The sequence below is a fragment of the Sinocyclocheilus grahami genome, unplaced genomic scaffold (genome assembly GCF_001515645.1).
Source record: "Sinocyclocheilus grahami isolate Dianchi unplaced genomic scaffold, SAMN03320097.WGS_v1.1 scaffold245.1, whole genome shotgun sequence".
NCBI lineage: Eukaryota > Metazoa > Chordata > Actinopteri > Cypriniformes > Cyprinidae > Sinocyclocheilus > Sinocyclocheilus grahami.
Window position 1 is genome coordinate 823,092 of NW_015505424.1, and position 18,527 is coordinate 841,618.

The 18,527-nt window shown below is 39.1% G+C and overlaps 1 protein-coding gene across 4 annotated transcripts in view; it reads left to right on the forward strand.

The window, feature by feature from the left end:
• Positions 1-18,527, forward strand: part of LOC107598127 (synaptotagmin-2-like) — a 106,019-nt gene that overhangs the window by 46,305 nt on the left and 41,187 nt on the right. For 2 of the 4 annotated variants that reach the window (XM_016289396.1, XM_016289399.1), the window contains exon 1: positions 15,814-15,980. The exons of 1 other annotated variant lie outside the window; for it this stretch is intronic. The gene's annotated coding sequence lies outside the window, so the exon portion shown is untranslated. Of the gene's footprint in view, positions 1-753; positions 835-15,813; positions 15,981-18,527 lie in introns of those variants that run through there. One more of the 4 variants, XM_016289398.1, reaches the window with a different exon arrangement.

An 18,527-nucleotide genomic window follows, 5' to 3' on the forward strand; every position in this document is an offset into this window, starting at 1 on the left:
TTCTGTTAACATGCTTGGATACAGCACTCTGTGAACAGCCAGCTTCTTTGGCAATGAATGTTTGTGGCTTACCCTCCTTGTGAAGGGTGTCAGTGATTGTCTTCTGGACAACTGTCAGATCAGCAGTCTTCCCCATGATTGTGTAGCCTAGTGAAACCAAACTGAGAGACCATTTTGAAGGCTCAGGAAACTTTTGCACGTGTTTTGAGTTGATTAGCTGATTGGCATGTCACCATATTCTAATTTGTTGAGATGAATTGGTGGGTTTTTGTTAAATGTGAGCCAAAATCATCACAATTAAAATAACCAAAGACTTAAACTACTTCAGTCTGTGTGCATTGAATTTATTTAATACACAAGTTTCACAATTTGAGTTGAATTATTGAAATAAATGAACTTTTCCATGACATTCTAATTTATTGAGATGCACCCGTAGTCATTTGTCAATGAATCGATCTTCGCTTGTTGCACTATTTTGATTCACTAACCAGCTCAGAGGCATTTGTTCATGAATTTGTCTTCGCTTTTGATTCACTTAAAAGAACCAGCTCCGAGTCATTTGTTTGTGAGTCGACACCGATTGCGCGGTATGTTGTTGATTGACTCAAAAGAACCGGCTCATAAGAGTCAATTGTTCATGTATCGGACTTAAATATAGTCACGCTGTATTTGTTTGTGTTTGTTTTGCTTGCTTTGTTTTCTTGTTTTGCCGTTGTTTCGCGGCACATAATCTTTTATCACTTTACCATAAATCCAGACTTCAAGCTCACACTTCGGGTGATTTATTATTTCTTATGAAACAGTGCGGTATATTCGAGCAGCAGGAAACACGTTGTAAGTAACGATGCACAACATCCACTAGAACTCCTGCAGTAAGAGTGACTCTGCAATAGGCAAGACATTTGCTTGTGAAGTCTCAGAAAAACAGCGCTTTATTCTACCACACCTGATTAATTTTGTGGTCAATGTGAGAAAAGTATTCCAACAAATGGTGTGCAATAAATGAAATCTGAATGTGGGTGATTGAAACTGTAATGATGACTGAATTTTCGGATTCTGAAAATAGTACATGTATTGTATAACTCAACTGTCAGGCTGCTACAGTGAGCAATTGCAAGCAATAATCAGTCACTATATTGTTAAAGGTTAGGTTACCCAGCCTTTAATATCGTGTAAAATATGAACTCTGGTGGGTGCTTGAAACCGTAATGATGGCTGAATTTTCGGATTATGAAAATAGTACATGTATTGTATAACTCAACTGTCAGGCTGCTACAGTGAGCAATTGCAAGCAATATAATCAGTCACTATATCTTTAAAGGTTACCCAGCCTTTAATATCATGTAAAATAGGAACTCTGGTGGGTCAGTCTCAATGTGAGACTGTACAGACTTGTGTAGTTTGCATATTTGTCATTTTTATCACAGTACTTCACCCCATCCAGGCCCATAACTTGTCTTCTTTGCAGATTTATCTAGACATTCTGACATTAAATGTGCATGTCAGTTGGCTCCTGTCTCCCTTCTCAACAGCTCGCTCTTGTTGATTTAGCCATACCACTCAATGAATATTTATAAAGGTCTGCAGATGAACTGGAGGTTTCACAGGTATAGGCTACAGGTGAACAGATATGATCCTGGTGAAACATATATACTTTGGTCTTCTCTGATACTGTTTGTGAGTTCAGTGATGACTGAGGTTTTCTGTTCATTTCATGCTGACTTTCACTCACTGCTGAATGTGCTCTCAGCTCCAGGAAATGCTGAAAGTCTTCTAGACTGATATTTTTGTGATTGCTACTACGTGTGGCCTTAGCTGCTTTTTATTATATTTTTTTTGCCATGGCATTGTGCCAGGAAGGTGACATTCTCCTCAAGTCAATTACTTTCCAACTGTTGCTTAGTCTACTGGCTTAGTGTCCACTCTGTCTTGCCACTGTCTGTCAGTGTCATCTTAATTCAGTTTACAAAAAAATCAGGAACAACAACAGTTACAACTAACATGCTTTACAAATCTTAAAAAACTTTGAACCTCTAATATATATTATATGCACTATGCATATTTTATATTTTATATATATATATATATATATATATATATATATATATATACACACACACAGTGGGGAAAATATTTATTTGATCCCCTGTTGAGTTGGTAAGCTTGCACTTACAAAGAAATTAAGGGTCTGTAATTTTTATGGTAGGTTTATTTTAATGTATAGAGACAGAATACCAACCAAAAAATCCAGGGGAAAAAACACATTATATAGGGCTAGAGGTTAGAAATTGATTTGCATTTCAGTGAGGGAAATAAGTATTTGATCCCCAAGCAAAACATGGCTTAGTACTTGGTGAAGGAACCCTTGCTGGCAAGCACAAAGGTAAGACGTTTCTTGTAGTTGGTCACCAGGTTTGCGCATATCTCAGGAGATATTTTGGTCCACTCCTCTTTACAGATTCTCCCTAAATCCTTAAGGCTTCTTGGCTGTTGTTTGGCAACTCGAAGTTTCAGCTCCCTCCACAGATTTTCTATAGGATTGAGGTCTGGAGACTGGCTAGGTCACTCTGTGACCTTAACGTGCTTCTTCTTGAGCAACTACTTTGTTGCCTTGGTGGTATGTTTTGGGTCAATGTCATTCTGGAAGACCCATCCATGACCCATCTTCAGTGTTTTGGCTGAGGGAAGGAGGTTCTCATCCAAGATTTTACAGTACATGGCCCCATCTATGTGCCCCTCAATGCGGTGAAGTCATCCTGTACCCTTATCAGAAAAACAGCCCCAAAGCATAATGTTTCCATCTTCGTGCTTGACTGTAGGGATGGTGTTCTTGGGGTCCTAGTCAGCATTTTTCTCCCTCCAAACACGGCGAGTAGAGTTAATGCCAAAGAGCTCAATTTTGGTCTCATCTGACCACAGCACTTTCTCCCAAGCCTTCTCTGAATCATTTAGATGTTCTTTGGCAAACTTTAAACAGGCCTGTACATGTGCCTTCTTGAGCAGGGGGACCTTGCGGGCGCTGCAGGATTTCAGTCCATTGCGGCGTAGTGTGGTTTGCTTGGTGACTGTGGTCCCAACTGCCTTAAGATCATTAACAAGCTCCTCCCGTGTAGTTCTGGGCTGATCCCTCACCTTTCTCATGATCATCCTTACCCCATGAGGAAAGATCTTGCACGGAGCTCCAGACCAAGATTGATGGTTGTTTTGTATTTCTTCCATTTCCAAATAATCGCACCAACAGTTGTCTCCTTCTCACCAAGCTTCTTGCAGATGGTCTTGTAGCTCATTCCAGTCTTGTGCAGATCTACAATCTTGTCTCTGACATCCTTTGACAGCTCTTTGGTCTTGGCCATGGTGGTGGGAGAGGTTGGAATGGAATATACAGATTGTGTGGACAGGTGTCTTATACACAAGCTGACATTAGGAGTAACTTCTTAAAGTGGCAGGACTAATCTGTGATCCACATGAGCACATAACCAGACTGTGGGAGCCAGCATTCTTGCTGGTTGGTAGGGGATCAAATACTTATTTCACTCACTGAAATGCAAATCAATTCCTAACCTTTATATAATGTGTTTTTCTGGATTTTTTGGTTGGTATTCTGTCTCTAAAAATTACAGACCCTTCATTTCTTTGTAAGTGGGCAAACTTACAATCATTACAAAATGTCTGTTATATAACAGTTATTTCTGTTATTGTTATATTTCTAATATATTGTAAAATATAATTTATTTCTGTGATGACAAAACTGAATTTTCAGCATCATTACTCCAGTCTTCAGTTTCACATGATCCTTCAGAAAACATTTGTGCTGCTTCATATTTTTCTATATTTATGTCTATCTATCTATATACATAATATGAAAAAAAACTACAATAAAACAGTGAAAAGAACACAACTTTCAGAAAATTGTCACTGTTCACAAGTCTATTTAGTGCATTCTGACTAACCTTTTGAAATATTTTTAACGAAACAAAACCCTTTTTTAAAAAAAAACCTTTCAAATATTTTGCTGCGGTAAAATATAATTTATTTCTGTGATGACAAAACTGAATTTTCAGCATCATTACTCCAGTCTTCAGTTTCACATGATCCTTCAGAAAACATTTGTGCTGCTTCATATTTTTCTATATTTATGTCTATCTATCTATATACATAATATGAAAAAAAACTACAATAAAACAGTGAAAAGAACACAACTTTCAGAAAATTGTCACTGTTCACAAGTCTATTTAGTGCATTCTGACTAACCTTTTGAAATATTTTTAACGAAACAAAACCCTTTTTAAAAAAAAAAACCTTTCATATATTTTGCTGCGGCGTTATACAAGACTGCATGTTGCTGTGCGTCGTGAGACAGAAAATAAAAATAGGCCAGAAGAAAGAATGAGTCCTAGTTGCTGTATGAAAACACTCTATCTGCCAACTGTTCACTTAGGCATTCTGCACTTCTTTGAACGTACTGAATGCAAAAAGGCAGCTCTTTTTAACCGAGCACAGCTCTACATGTAGTATCAGCAGTTTAGAGACAAAAGCCAAACTCATTACATAACCTCTATGCTGACTGTGACAGACACCCAACTGTCAGCAATCTGCCACGGCAAACAAAACTCTGCCATCTTGTGCCACATTTACTCAATGAAGAAAATCAGGGCTTGTCTCTCTTTAGCAGACATTGTGTTTGAACATGTATGACCATTTGAAAGCCAAGACGAGTATTTGTTGTGAAACAGACCTAAAAATCTTAATAGCAGTGTATGTCGAGTAGCATGGCATATGCAATAAACATCCATTTTCAAAGAGTGCTCTGTTTTCTGATAGCTGGAAACCTCAAAGTCAAGCTATAAGGAGCCCGGCAGCGTTTCTAGCTGCATTTGAGTATTTATGTACTTTATACTTCAGTTTGGTTACTCTTACACAGCTGAGATATTACATTGAGCTGATCACACCTGCTCTCCGTGATTGTGTGTAGCTCCAGAGGGCTGCTTTGGTGTTGGCTCTGCTTGGGAGTAAATGAAAGCCTAACTCCCAATCTCCTTCCACGGAACATTTCTGCACAATGTGTGGAAAGCGTTTGCAGGAGGGGTTTGTGTGAGGGTCTTGTGGTCCTTGTGTGATGGTGGAGGCTGAACTGAGACCTGGCAAATCAAACAGGAATAATTAAATGGCGATTCAGCCATGTTCTCGGTGGCATGGACATGCTGTGAGGGAATGCTTGACTTTCTGCTGTTACATCTCCATTGTACTCCATTAACCGTGAGCCTGTCATGGTAAGTTTGCCGACAGCTTTGCAACCTGCAGAGGGCAGTATGGAGTTGTTATCTTTACACTTTTTCGAACGTGAGTTGATCAGATGCGTGTCTTAACTTGACTACCTGACTTAGGGCTGCACAATAAATCGAAATGGAATCGAGATCGCGATTCAACAGAAGCTGCAATTGTCATGCGTATCTTTCAGTGAAGCACGGTTCTGTGATCAGCAGTAAATCTCCATCCAAAGGCCAGAGGGCGCTCTCGTGCTGAAACTCCAAATACGCCTCACAGAAGAAACCCAGAAAATGCTTATCGCTGCAGCTGAATAAACAGAAGATGCAACTCCTTTCATTGATCACTTCACAGAGCCATAGTTCACCGAGAAGTTATGCAAACAGCTCTCATTATCGCGAACGATTTCTTTGATTTCATAATCGCGCAATAAAATCATCTGCGATTTTTTTGCGTAACTTCTCAGTGAACTACAGCTATGTGTAGTAAATTCTGATCCATCTGAAAGCACGTGATGATGAATTCCTGCTGATTACAGAACCGGCATTACTATCAAAATACGCATGACAATCGCATTCGATTAATCGTGCAGCCCTAATCTGACTTTCTTGCACATCCATATATTTGTTTTTATTTTCATATTTAATGTATTGTTTTTATTGCCCTTTTCAATCTTCATCTTAGAATAGTTCTTAAAATCAGGAGTACAGCTGTGAGTATTTCCACCTAGTGGACCCATCAGTAAGTGCTGTCAATTTTACATGAATCCTTAAAGACAGGGGTGGCCAACTTCGGTCCTGGAGAGCCACATCCCTGCAGAGTTTTGCTCCAACCTTGATAAAACTTGTTCAGGTTAGAAGGTTTGTTCAGGTGTGTTTGATTGGAGCAAAACTCTGCAGAACTGCAGCTCTCCAGGATCAAAGTTGGCCACCCCTACTTAAAAAGTTCACTCAAATTTTTTTTTAATTTACTCACCCTCATGTCATTCCAAACTCTCTTCATCATATAAAATGCTTTTGTCATTTCAGAAAACTTACTTAACTTCAAAAATCTACTCGAGTTTTAAAATCTGAACAGATTCGCAAGGACCAGGATTAGGAACCGCGGCACTAAATGAATGAAGTTGTCACGAACACAACAAAATCAAACTCAAAATAAAAACAATGTGTTCTAAACTCGGCTCCTTCGATTAGATGGAATCAAAGTCTGAAGCTAAAAAAAATGGTGCCTGTCTCCATCATAAAGATTTTCTGTGAAAGCTGTCAACTTCAACTGCCCAAAATATGGAGATTTCGGCAACTAACGTCAGCTTTTCCAGACTGTAATTTCAAACAGCAAATTGACAAAAGTTGTTTGTGTTGTGTATTCCAAAATTTGATGTACAGTATACCAGTCGAATCACAACCTTTCACACTTCACTCTTTTCAAATTTATACTTTTTACCTTTTAGGTACTAATGTGTACATTTTTGTACCTTTTTCAGAGAGTGTACCTTTTGAAATTTGCTTGAAATAGTTTGAAATATGATCCCATTGACTTTCATAATATGTGCGAAAACAGCTGAAATATCCCTCGTATTCCTTTGTGTCATAGGTACACTCTCGGAAAAGAATGGTCAGTAGGTCAGTACCCTTTCAAATGGTGTATTAAGGGCTAAATAAAGTACAAAGGTGTACCTTTTGAAAGGGTGCCACCCCAGTGACAGATTTTGTACCATTTTCCCCCTGAAAGTGTATATGTAGTTATTTACAGCCCTTGGTTGATATTTTTTTACATTTTATACATTACTTGTTCAAACATATTACAAACCCAGTAGACCAGTGGTGTCCAATCCTGCTCCTGGAAGGTCACTATCCTCCAGAGTTTATCGCTTATCCTAATGAAACACACCTGGACCAGCTAATCAAAGTCTTCAGGATTACTAGAAACTTTCATGCAGGTGTGTTTAGACAGATTGGAGCTCAACTCTGCAGGACATTGGTCCTCCAGGAGCAGGTCCGGACACCCCTGCTGAGCAGATTTTGTATCTTTAGTTAACCAAATTATCATGGAGAAGAGCACATTATCTTTATACAGTTATACCACATTTATAGCAAGATTTGGCTACTTTGTTCCTTGTAAGAGTGCTTTGCTTTGAACTATTTTGCACTTTACGCTACAGTGGAAGCGGCATGTAATTTTGTCCTCTATTCTCTCATCTTTTATGTGTTCCCATACCTGAAATTTAATCATCAGAGTGGACAGAAGCGCTTAGTGCTTTCAGCCTGGACATGAATAAAACAATTAACCAGAGATTCACAACCATTGGTGCTGCTTTGTCTTCCTGTGTACCATTTTGTCCTCTTGGGAAACAAACAAGTAGGAGAAAGATCCAATTACCTCCTTCAAGAGGAGAGGCAATTCTCCTTAAAGTGATTGTCTCAGATCTGCCACATTAGGTTTGTTTTTTCATGGTTTGGGAGGGCTAACAACCGTAATATTATCAAGGGGCTGCAAGCTTCTGCCTCAGAGCGTTTCTGTTTGGGTCTGTGTGTTTTTATTTGCAATTTTATTTACAAGTCTTCTTTCGGATTTCTCCAAGAAGTTCATTGACAAATGATGCTTCCTGTCTGTCTGTGAATCCTACAGGAAGAGCTAACAAGACAGCGTAGGTGTAATTCGTATGGATTCGGCTATGTCAGAATAATACCATTTTTTATGTGTGTGTGGCTGGCCACAGTTTTTTGGGATTGGATCGAAAGAGTGAGGAAGTAGAAATGAAGTAATGAAATGAAAGATTTGTGTAGTTTCTCAGGGGATGCGCTAGTCATGGATGAGCAAATCTTTTAATGTGCTCTCACATTAGCACTAATTTCAAGAAATAGTCTGAAAAACGCTTTTGAGCGGTAAAGAAAATGTGTGTGTGTATATGGAGAGAAGGAAATCTTGCGGAGAGAGAGAGATTAAACCAGTTTATCTCTGACTTTTTCCACATTTGGAGATAGTAGTCATGGTTATTATGGGGATTGGGACTGTCCCAGAGACATTGAGCAGAGCTGCACTTCAACAACCTCTAAATGTATTTTTCTTTTCCCTTAGAGAATCTGCAATGTGTTTATTAGTCCTACAGCAATGTGACTGTTACTAAACCGAATGGTTTTATTTATATACTTAGCTTTTTATATACTGTAGCAGTGGTTTTGCTTGAGTGGAGAGCCAACGCAGTTTTAAAAAAAAATTGCGTACAAAACACAAATATTTTACCAAGATTTATGAGTTTGTGTCAAAATCTCTAGTTCCTTCTACAGAAAACACGACCACCCACTGGTCTATTATTTCCTGGCTATCAGGCACCACAGACATACACTCTTAAAAATAAAGGTGCTTCAAAAGGTTCTTCAAGCGATGCCATAGAAGAACCATTTTCTCTGCTTGTGTTCTACATGGCAGTTGTTCAGCCTGGATAATTCATTAGCTAACAAAATTTTCATTGTGATTTATTTTATTTTAATATGCAGTGAGGTATAATTACCAGTGTGACACTAAAACAGGTAGTAGTAATGGCTACTTTTTTACATGTCAGAGCCCATACTTCTTTACTTTAACTTGAGTAAAACAAGTGTAGTCAGTACTTCAGCTTTTCAAACATGAGTATCTGTACAGTACTTCTACTTGAGTGAAGGATGTGTGTACTTTTGCCATCTTATATCACTAAAATGACACTCATTATCTTTAAAATGCACGTCAGTTTGCATAATATCTCAGTGTGTTTATTATAAACAAGACAAGCCCAGTGAGAGGGCTTGGTTTATAGTGGCCAAGAACGTCCTGCCCGTGCCAGAGCCGCCCCTCCCTGCTCCCGCTACAAGCTGTTTGCAGGATGCAGGATCTGGAGGTATTCCCTCAGCACTCACACCAGCTCCAGAGCTGAAACACTACACCACACTGAAGAGGGCAGACACAGACAAGAGTGACTGGGGAAACACTTACGAAAGCGTTTTACTAAGCAAAATGAGCGAGTATTGTTTTTAGGTTACTACCGTTGGGTTTCTGAATCTTATTACTGATGAAGCAGAATGCTTATGTAATCATTTTTAATTCTCCACAGTAGTTTTATTAGGTTATGAGTCACAAAGGCCTCTGGCTATGGCCGCATTAAACTGCAAATACAGTGGCGCTATTAAGATTTATTAGATGAGATTAGAGATCTGTAACTACGACTCTCGTGAAATGTATTTAATTGCCTCCTGGTTTGAACAAAAACATCTAGAGCAGAAAATTATCCTTGCTTATTTTAAATTTCAACCATTCCAATGGCTGTATCTGCTTAAATATGGAGGGGATTCATCGTGAATCTTTTAACGTAAGCTTTCAGGAGCCAGGGAGGGTGAGGATGAACATGAGAGCTGTCCAGTTTGTTTTAGTTTGGTTCCCAAACTGTCCCCTAGACAGCACAGGCCCTCCCTATATGCTATGCAACCTACACAAATTGCAGATGCCCCCTGGTGGTTATATATATATATATATATATATATATATATACATTATCTCACAGAAGTGAGTGCACCCCTCACATTTTTGTAAATATTTTATATCTTTTCATGTGACAACACTGAAGAAATGACACTTTGCTACAATGTAAAGTAGTGAGTGTACAGCTTGTATAACAGTGTAAATTTGCTGTCCCCTCAAAATAACTCAACACACAGCCATTAATGTCTAAACCGCTGGCCACAAAAGTGAGTACACCCCTAAGTGAAAATGTCCAAATTGGGCCCAATTAGCCATTTTCTCTCCCCGGTGTCATGTGACTCATTAGTGTTACAGGATCTCAGGTGTGAATGGGGAGCAGGGTGTGTTAAATTTGGTGTTATCGCTCTCCCTCTCTCATACTGGTCACTGGAAGTTCAACATGGCACCTCATGGCAAAGAACTCTCTGAGGATCTGCAAAAAAGAATTGTTGCTCTACATAAAGATGGCGTGGCTATAAGAAGATTGCCAAGACCCTGAAACTGAGCTGCAGCACGGTGGCCAAGACCATACAGCAGTTTAACAGGACAGGTTCCACTCACAACAGGCCTTGCCATAGTCGACCAAAGAAGTTGAGGGCACGTGCTCAGCGTCATATCCAGAGGTTGAGTTTGGGAAATAGACGTATGAGTGCTGCCAGCATTGCTGCAGAGGTTGAAGGGGTACATTTGACTCCTTACGCATGCATAACTCGTGCAGTGCAATAACGATGTGATTTGCAGCTGTCGCACTTTTTGTAATGTCATTAGGCTATAGCATTTTATTTTAAAAATGGAGAGCTTCCTTGTGCTAAGTAGGCCTGCCCTCTACTAAAGATTTTTCTAGTCAACTAGTCACACGTTATATTAAATTGATTAATATAATAATATATTAACCATACTTCAATATAGGCTATAGGCAGACGTATTAGGCTAGAGCCTATTCCGCACTCAAGCTCGCGCATAAAGCAATTGCCTCAAAGCACCGGCAAAGTGATTATGAACGTGTCGGTGTAAAAGAAGACATTTTAATTATTTATTAATAAACTAGTGCTTTGTGAGTCAGTGTCGGGTGCAAAGATGAGGTTGCCGAATGCCGACGCTGACTCGTCATTTATTGTAAAACCTGACAAGATTGTGAAATCGAAAGTGAAAGCATCCGAAGCCCAGCTTATAACATGGCAAAAGAGGAACTCCCGTTCACAAAATTCAAATCACAAATAATACTACTGATGAAAAAGAACGGGTTGAATGTTAACTACTTTCATTTCCATATAACTACAAACTACGATAAAAGTTCATCAGCAAGCATTGATTAATAGCATGTTGTAGCGCAAGAAGAAAAAAAGAAAAATCGTGCTCCTGCATCCAACTGAGAAAGTTAATCGCAAAAGAGCTAGCAGTGGGAAGAATGAGTCTGGAGCCCTGAATTGCCCAGCTCCCTCTGTCAGTGATCTAGCACCCCCTCAGCACCTGTGATCAAAATTCTCTGGAGCCGCCCCTGGTACATCGATGTATTTTTTAAAAGCAAAAATTAAGTTTGTCCAACTCTAAACCCAGTACCCAAGTAAATTAGCTTATTAAATAAAAAACTAGCAAAACGAGTTGCGCGGTGTCCCCACTACTTTTCAAAGCAAAGTTACGCCACTGACTGTGATATACTGAAGCAGAGCATGATCCCCTTCCTTCGGAGACTGGGCCGCAGGGCAGTATTCCAACATGATAACGACCCCAGCCCAGCTCCCTCTGTCAGTGATCTAGCACCCCCTCAGCACCTGTGATCAAAATTCTCTGGAGCCGCCCCTGGTACATCGATGTATTTTTTAAAAGCAAAAATTAAGTTTGTCCAACTCTAAACCCAGTACCCAAGTAAATTAGCTTATTAAATAAAAAACTAGCAAAACGAGTTGCGCGGAGTCCCCACTACTTTTCAAAGCAAAGTTACGCCACTGACTGTGATATACTGAAGCATAGCATGATCCCCTTCCTTCGGAGACTGGGCCGCAGGGCAGTATTCCAACATGATAACGACCCCAAACACGCCTCCAAGACGACCACTGCCTTGCTAAAGAAACTGAGGGTAAAGGTGATGGATTGGCCAAGCATGGGCATCCTCAAACGGAAGGTGGAGGAGCGCAAGGTCTCTAACATCCACCAGCTCCGTGATGTCGTCATGGACGAGTGGAAGAGGACTCCAGTGGCAACCTGTGAAGCTCTGGTGAACTCCATGCCCAAGAGGGTTAAGGCACTGCTGGAAAATAATGGTGGGCGCACAAAATATTGACACTTCGGGCCCAATTTGGACAGTTTCACTTAGGGGTGTACTCACTTTTGTGGCCAGTGGTTTAGACATTAATGGCTGTGTGTTGAGTTATTTTGAGGGGACAGCAAATTTACACTGTTATACAAGCTGTACACTCACTACTTTACATTGTAGCAAAGTGTCATTTCTTCAGTGTTGTCACATGAAAAGATATAATAAAATATTTACAAAAATGTGAGGGGTGTACTCACTTCTGTGAGATAATGTGTGTGTATATATATATATATATATATAATTGTTTTAATGGCCTGTAAAAAATAACGTTTGAAAATTATGATAATTGTTTTATTTTACACTTCAAGTTACAATATTAAAATGTATGTCTTAAATTCTTCACCTTTTAAACATTCATATCCTCTAGCTTTTATTTTGGCAAAATACTGGTGATATGCTGTAAACTTTTGTAAACTATCCACAGAAATGCCTCAAATTTGATAATTGCACTAAGCTATATAGCGATTTCAGATATATTTTGATTAAATGTGCAGCCATGTTTATTTATTTTAATTTTACAGTTGATTTAATCATTAGCTTTTTATCAACTCTCAAAGCCCCTGCAGTCGCCTCACAAATCCCCATTTCGGAAACCCTGATCTAGATCATGATATGAATGGAAAATCATGTTAAAGATGAGAGGTTTTCACCCTGTTTCTGTCAAGGCTGGTCTATTGTTATTGTGAGTAAACAGAACAAGCTCCATCCTGTCTCAGAGCTACGCCTCAGGACAGAAGTCATTCGGGGTCCAAGCTGAGGTCACCTGTGAGTGTAATAGATCCAGAATCAGTCAATACTCTGTGGTCACGGAATGGCTAGTTCCTACTAAAAAGCATCTTACTGAGATCACTTTCATCTGCTTGCTGCACCCTGTAGCTTCTACAAAGGCTGATTTGAAGTCTTTTAAAGGCAAAAAGAACATGTAATGCTCAAGTGCTAACTTACGTCTGTATATTCTGAGGTAGTCTTTCAATTTTCTTCAGTGTAGCAGGTACCTCAGCCCATGTATTGATACTCTTGAGCACATGTAAGTGTCATTGCTTCATGAACGAGCTTGTTTGATTTACGCGTTGATTTATTTTTTAAACCATTCCAAGATTTTCCCTCCAAAAGAATCCAGTTCTCCCCGTTAATGTGAGTAATCTTGTACTAAGCATGTAGTTAGTGTTTGCGGCAGATATTGACAGCATGTAAGGGCCAAACGATCCGGCTCTCATTGAGGACGAGGTGGAGGAATGGAAAAGGCCATCCTTTTCTCTCCCGCTTAGAGTGATTGAGACGTTATTGATTTAATTTTCATCAGCTATGAAGGAGGCAGCCACACTTAAGGGTGATGGGTAATTTTTTGTGACATGTAATAAAAGCCTTGTGAGTCTCCAACTGTCTGTATCCGGGGGGCCCGAGACTGAAATCACAGTGGACCAACACAGAGTACAGGCAGATCAAACTGTGAATACGCTGTATGAGCGCTATCCCACTGCTACTGTGTTAGTCTGGTGTGCATTAACTCTCACATTAGTCACTGAACACTAGGAAACACCGGTTAAACGCTGGAATTGTCTAGAGTACATATTTCAGTCATTACATTTACCTCACGGCTATCGTTTTATTTTCAGTCCCAAATAATGAGAGGGGTTTGAGCACTTCAGTACTTCCATTAGTTGCAGAAAAAATGCTTTGCATTGATTTGAGGTTGACAAAACTGTTTAATGCAGGAAAAATGATACATGATCCTTATGTTGAATTATAGGTTAAGTGTGTCTATCATTACGAATGTTTAACCTAGTATTTGGTATTTTTGCAGTCAGCATTTGGTCTTTATGTAATCAATATTTGGTATCGACTGATCATTGTGCCTGTGTCATTTAACCCACGTTTAACTAGTTTAAATTCCTATTTTATAAGTGTGGACCTGGTTGACCTTGACTATTTTCTTCATTCATGGGCTCAGCTTGAAAAAAACAGGTTATACCAACTTAATGTAGAAGTATTATGTTTTGAAACATGGTGCCTGGTGGCTAAAGATTATCTACCAGTTCTAACCAGCTTGATCAAATGTTCTACCAGCTCAACCACATCTCATCCTCTGGTAGACCAGCTGGTCCATTTAATATGTGACCAAATGACAAACAATCATGCTGCATTATAAACCACCTGTAAGCCAATTTTTACAGCATAGTATGTTAATTTAAATCATGTTTTCAATTGTAATTGTTTTCTTTTTGAACCCACATATGGTTTCATAACAGACATGACTTAATAAGTACTGACATTTGTTAGCACAATGTATGTGGCTGAATGGTAGTGCTCATTTTACCTTGTGTCAGTTTTAAAATACCGATAACTACAACTGGAATATCTAGCCAATAACGGATTTTAAAATCAGCATGAACGAAAAACTTTCCAGTTAATGTAAAATAGTGCTGAAAATTAGCATTAATAAGGTAACCATGACAATGATTTGTAATTATCAAATAAAATTAAAGTAAAAAAAGCCATGCTTCATCACTTCTGACTTACTGATGATTTTTAGTTTATTAAAAATATGGAATAAATACTGTGGTTAATGAATATGCAACATATAGTTAATATGGAATGCTCTTTAGCTATATTTAATAAAGCTAAACCAAGAACAGTACAGGCCTGGCTAAGAGTTGTAAAATCTATTTGTGACCAGTTTACTGGATAGTAAGATATATCTCCATAGAACTGTGTACTTACTGTGAAGTAATTATATCTAGGGTATTACTATGTAAGTACTATGTAAGTATCCATATTATTTGTAGGTAGTTTTGTTTGGTTCTGGTTTATTTCTGTGTTGTTATTTTGAAAATCTAATAAAAAGACATTAAAAAAATGAATAAATTATGAAAAGGAGAGAGAAAATGGATAGAAAGAAAAATGTACTAAATTCAAAACGATAACAACTATCATTGCCGATTAATCGGTAAAACTGATACATCGGTTGAGTTCTAATCAGTTGACTTATTACATGGCTTTCTAGAATGTTTGGTTCTAATTGGTCAATCATGGCATTCTTTAGTCAGGTATGTTTGTATAATGACACTAACCTGTATAAAGCTGACCACTGTCCCAGACAACCGATTTCCTGCATATCTTATATTAATTGTAATAATGTACAATTTATATAGCCATAATGACCGGCTGAATTTAAATTATCCCTTACATATCAGTTGACCACTATTCTTCTGCCCTCACTTTAAGGGTTTCCTCTTTGTCGTTCATTCTCTCTGCTGCAACATACTGCGAGCAGAACCTCTGCAGCCCCTCTCTTTAAAAATTCAGTCAACCGCTCCATTTTCCTTTTCTGTCTATAGAGCTGTATTGTATTGTATTCAATGTTGAATTTTACAATCACACAGGCTGCATTTCAACAAAAACAACAGGATATTTTGGCTTCACAGAGTTTGATAGAGACAGCAGAGGAAGTGTTTCATATTGACCCGAGCTGATTACCCCACAGCGCAATCGACGGAGACATGAGAACAGAGAAATGGGGATGTATGCAGAGCTGTGTGAGCAGCATCTCCAATCAGGCAGCTTAGGAAGAGGATGGAATGGGAAGGGTGGGGGCAGGAAAAATGGAGAGAGAGGGAATGTGTGTGTGTGTGTGTTTGGAGGGGGGATTTCTCAGTGGGAGAGAGAAAGTGGCGGAGAGAGCGCACAGAAGGAGGGGAGGGGTGTTCGTGTGTATTCACTGGAGTGTGTGTGTGTGTATAGTGCTGCAGTAACGAGTGGAGAGGGGGGATGACTGCAGTTTCTCGGGCTGATGGAAGAGCTCAAGCAGGAGACGTTTGCACGCCGCTGAAACGTTAACCCCTAAGTGCCTCACTGGTGTATGGCCCAGACACTCATTGAGGATTAGGACCGAGCAGATCACTGCAGTCAGGTGTGTAGCTTTTCAACATGTTTTTTCTCAAAGGTGCTGCAAAATTGGGAGGGGGATCCGGATATGGGAAGGTGGGATATGCTGCACTGGATGCTGGAAAGGCTGTCCAGGGCACTAGATGCTTATGACTTAATCTTGCAGCGGAGAGGGAAGCCCATTCGAGAGTGGCCTCGCTGAAAACTGGAGTACTGCAGTGTGATTCATACGCTTGTCAGATTTGGACAACTCTTGTGTGTGTTGAGTCTGAAGAAAACTGGTGTCTAAAGTGATGTTTAACTAATGTTTGATTGGGAATTGCTGCAGTGTCCTGAGCTCAGAGCATTCGTCCCAGTCGGCGTATCGGTTTTTATCGGTTAGTTTAGTTGAACTTGCGTTACTCGCTGATCTCTGTCACACCTCACAGAGGTTGGAGTCAGGGACCCATCACAGGAAGCTGGTCCCGGTAAGGTGTGCAAGGGCAAAGTCAGCCGCGAGCTGTCAGTGGATAGGTGTTTACTCCATCCGTGCATGGGTGCCGGTCGCTTCCTGGAGAGTTTCCAGAGCTCGGTCCCACTGACAGCTCCCACGTTTTCCCCGGAGGGGCAATGGGAACGACACCCTCCTCCCCATCATCGAACAATATGCTGCGGCTTGCTGGTACAGCTGCCATAAGAGAGGATCACAGATAGAGACCACAGACAATGGAGTGCATTAAAACAGCTCTGCGGTACAGCAAAGAAAGGGGGAAACTGGATACCTGCTGTCTGCCTTAATTTCAATGCACTTTGTTGTAAATTTCAACCTTGTGTTGTGCGAAAAACACTTTAGGGAAAACTTGATAATACCATTCCCAAACATTATTATAGTCTTCAGAAATTTCCACAGTGAACATTTATAACAATCCATCAGTTGATTTCCATTAAGTACTCCGAGATCTGGTTTGGTGTGTCCTGTCACAGTGGTTGCTGTATATGTGTTGTGTTTCTGCTAGATGCTTGATTTAGTGCTTATATTGGATGCTGGAAGTGTCAATTGGACACACTGGAATTATAAGGGAACTTCCTTAGACGCTTGGTAACTCTCTTTCTTGCTCTGTTTCTCGCTCTCTCTCTCTGGCAAGTGTTTTTCTCGCTCTCTTGGGATTCTCCTGCAGAGGACTGGGGATCATAAGGAAGGGACGTTCTCAAGGACAAATGCTGTGTCATCAAGGCTTTAGACCTGAACTGGAGTACAGTATAATGTGACATTGAGATCAGATTTATAAGGGGAAATTTTAGAATGTGGTAAAGATATTTGTTCTTTATAGCTTGACTGATCTCTCAGTTTCAGATGTTGAAGCTGTTGGGTTGTTTTTGCTCTGGTGTGTATGTTCATATGTGTTTGAGACATTTAATATGAAGGATTGGGGTTTTAACTCCATACCCACCATCTAAGACATCTACACTGTAAATAGGTTGCTGTAAATGTTACAGTAACTTACTGGCAGCTGGATGCCAGTAAATTACTGTAAAAATGTTTACAGTATTATTTCTGTAATTGCATTTACGGTACAATAATGTCTTTACTGTATTTTATTTACAGTATTATTACCGTATTTTCATTTACAGTATCAGTACTCTAGAGTCTATTTTCATTTAGTTTAAAAAAAAATTACCTGTAAAAACAATCCAATTGTAGTACTGCACTTTAAACCATTATTTTTACCATCCCCCCTGCTGATAAACATTTTTCTATATTATTATCAATATTTAAAACAGTTGAGTAAATTTTTTCAGGATTCTTTGATGAATAGAACGTTCAGAAGATCAGCATTTATCTGAAATAAAAAAGCTTTTGTAATATTATACACTATACCATTCAAAAGCTTGGAGTCAGTATATTTTTTTTGGGGGGGGCGGGGATAAATTATAGAAATTACTTTTATCTAGCAAGGATGCTTTAAATTGATCAAAAGTGATGATAAAGACATTTAGAATGTTACAAACGATTTCTATTTCAGATAAATGCTGATCTTCTGAACGTTCTATTCATCAAAGAAACCTGAAAAAATTATACTCGGCTGTTTTCAACATAATAATAACAACAATAATAATAATAATAATAGTTTTCTGAGCAGCAAATCAGAATATTAGAATGATTTTGAAGGATCATGTGACTGGAGTAATGATACTAAAAGTTCAGCTTTGATCACAGGAATAAATTACATTTTAAAATATATTCAAATACAAAACAGTTATTTTAAATTGTAAAAATATTTCAAAATTGTACTGTTTTTGCTGTACTTTGGATCAAATAAATGCAGGCTTGGTGAGCAGAAGAGACTTCTTTAAGAAACATTAAAAATCTTTGACTGGTTGACTGGTAGTGTAAATAAAATACAGTAAAAATTAGTTTGTGGTGTTGTGCTAAATTTCAGTAATTTTGACAGTCAAAGTTGACAAGCTCTCCGATGTAAAGCAGCAGGATGGTATTCAGGCTGCACCCTCTTTACAAAATTCCAGCTGATCTGACTTTCAATGCATTTGGTGCCACAAATGGTGACTGTCTGAATGAACCTGCAAGCACAAG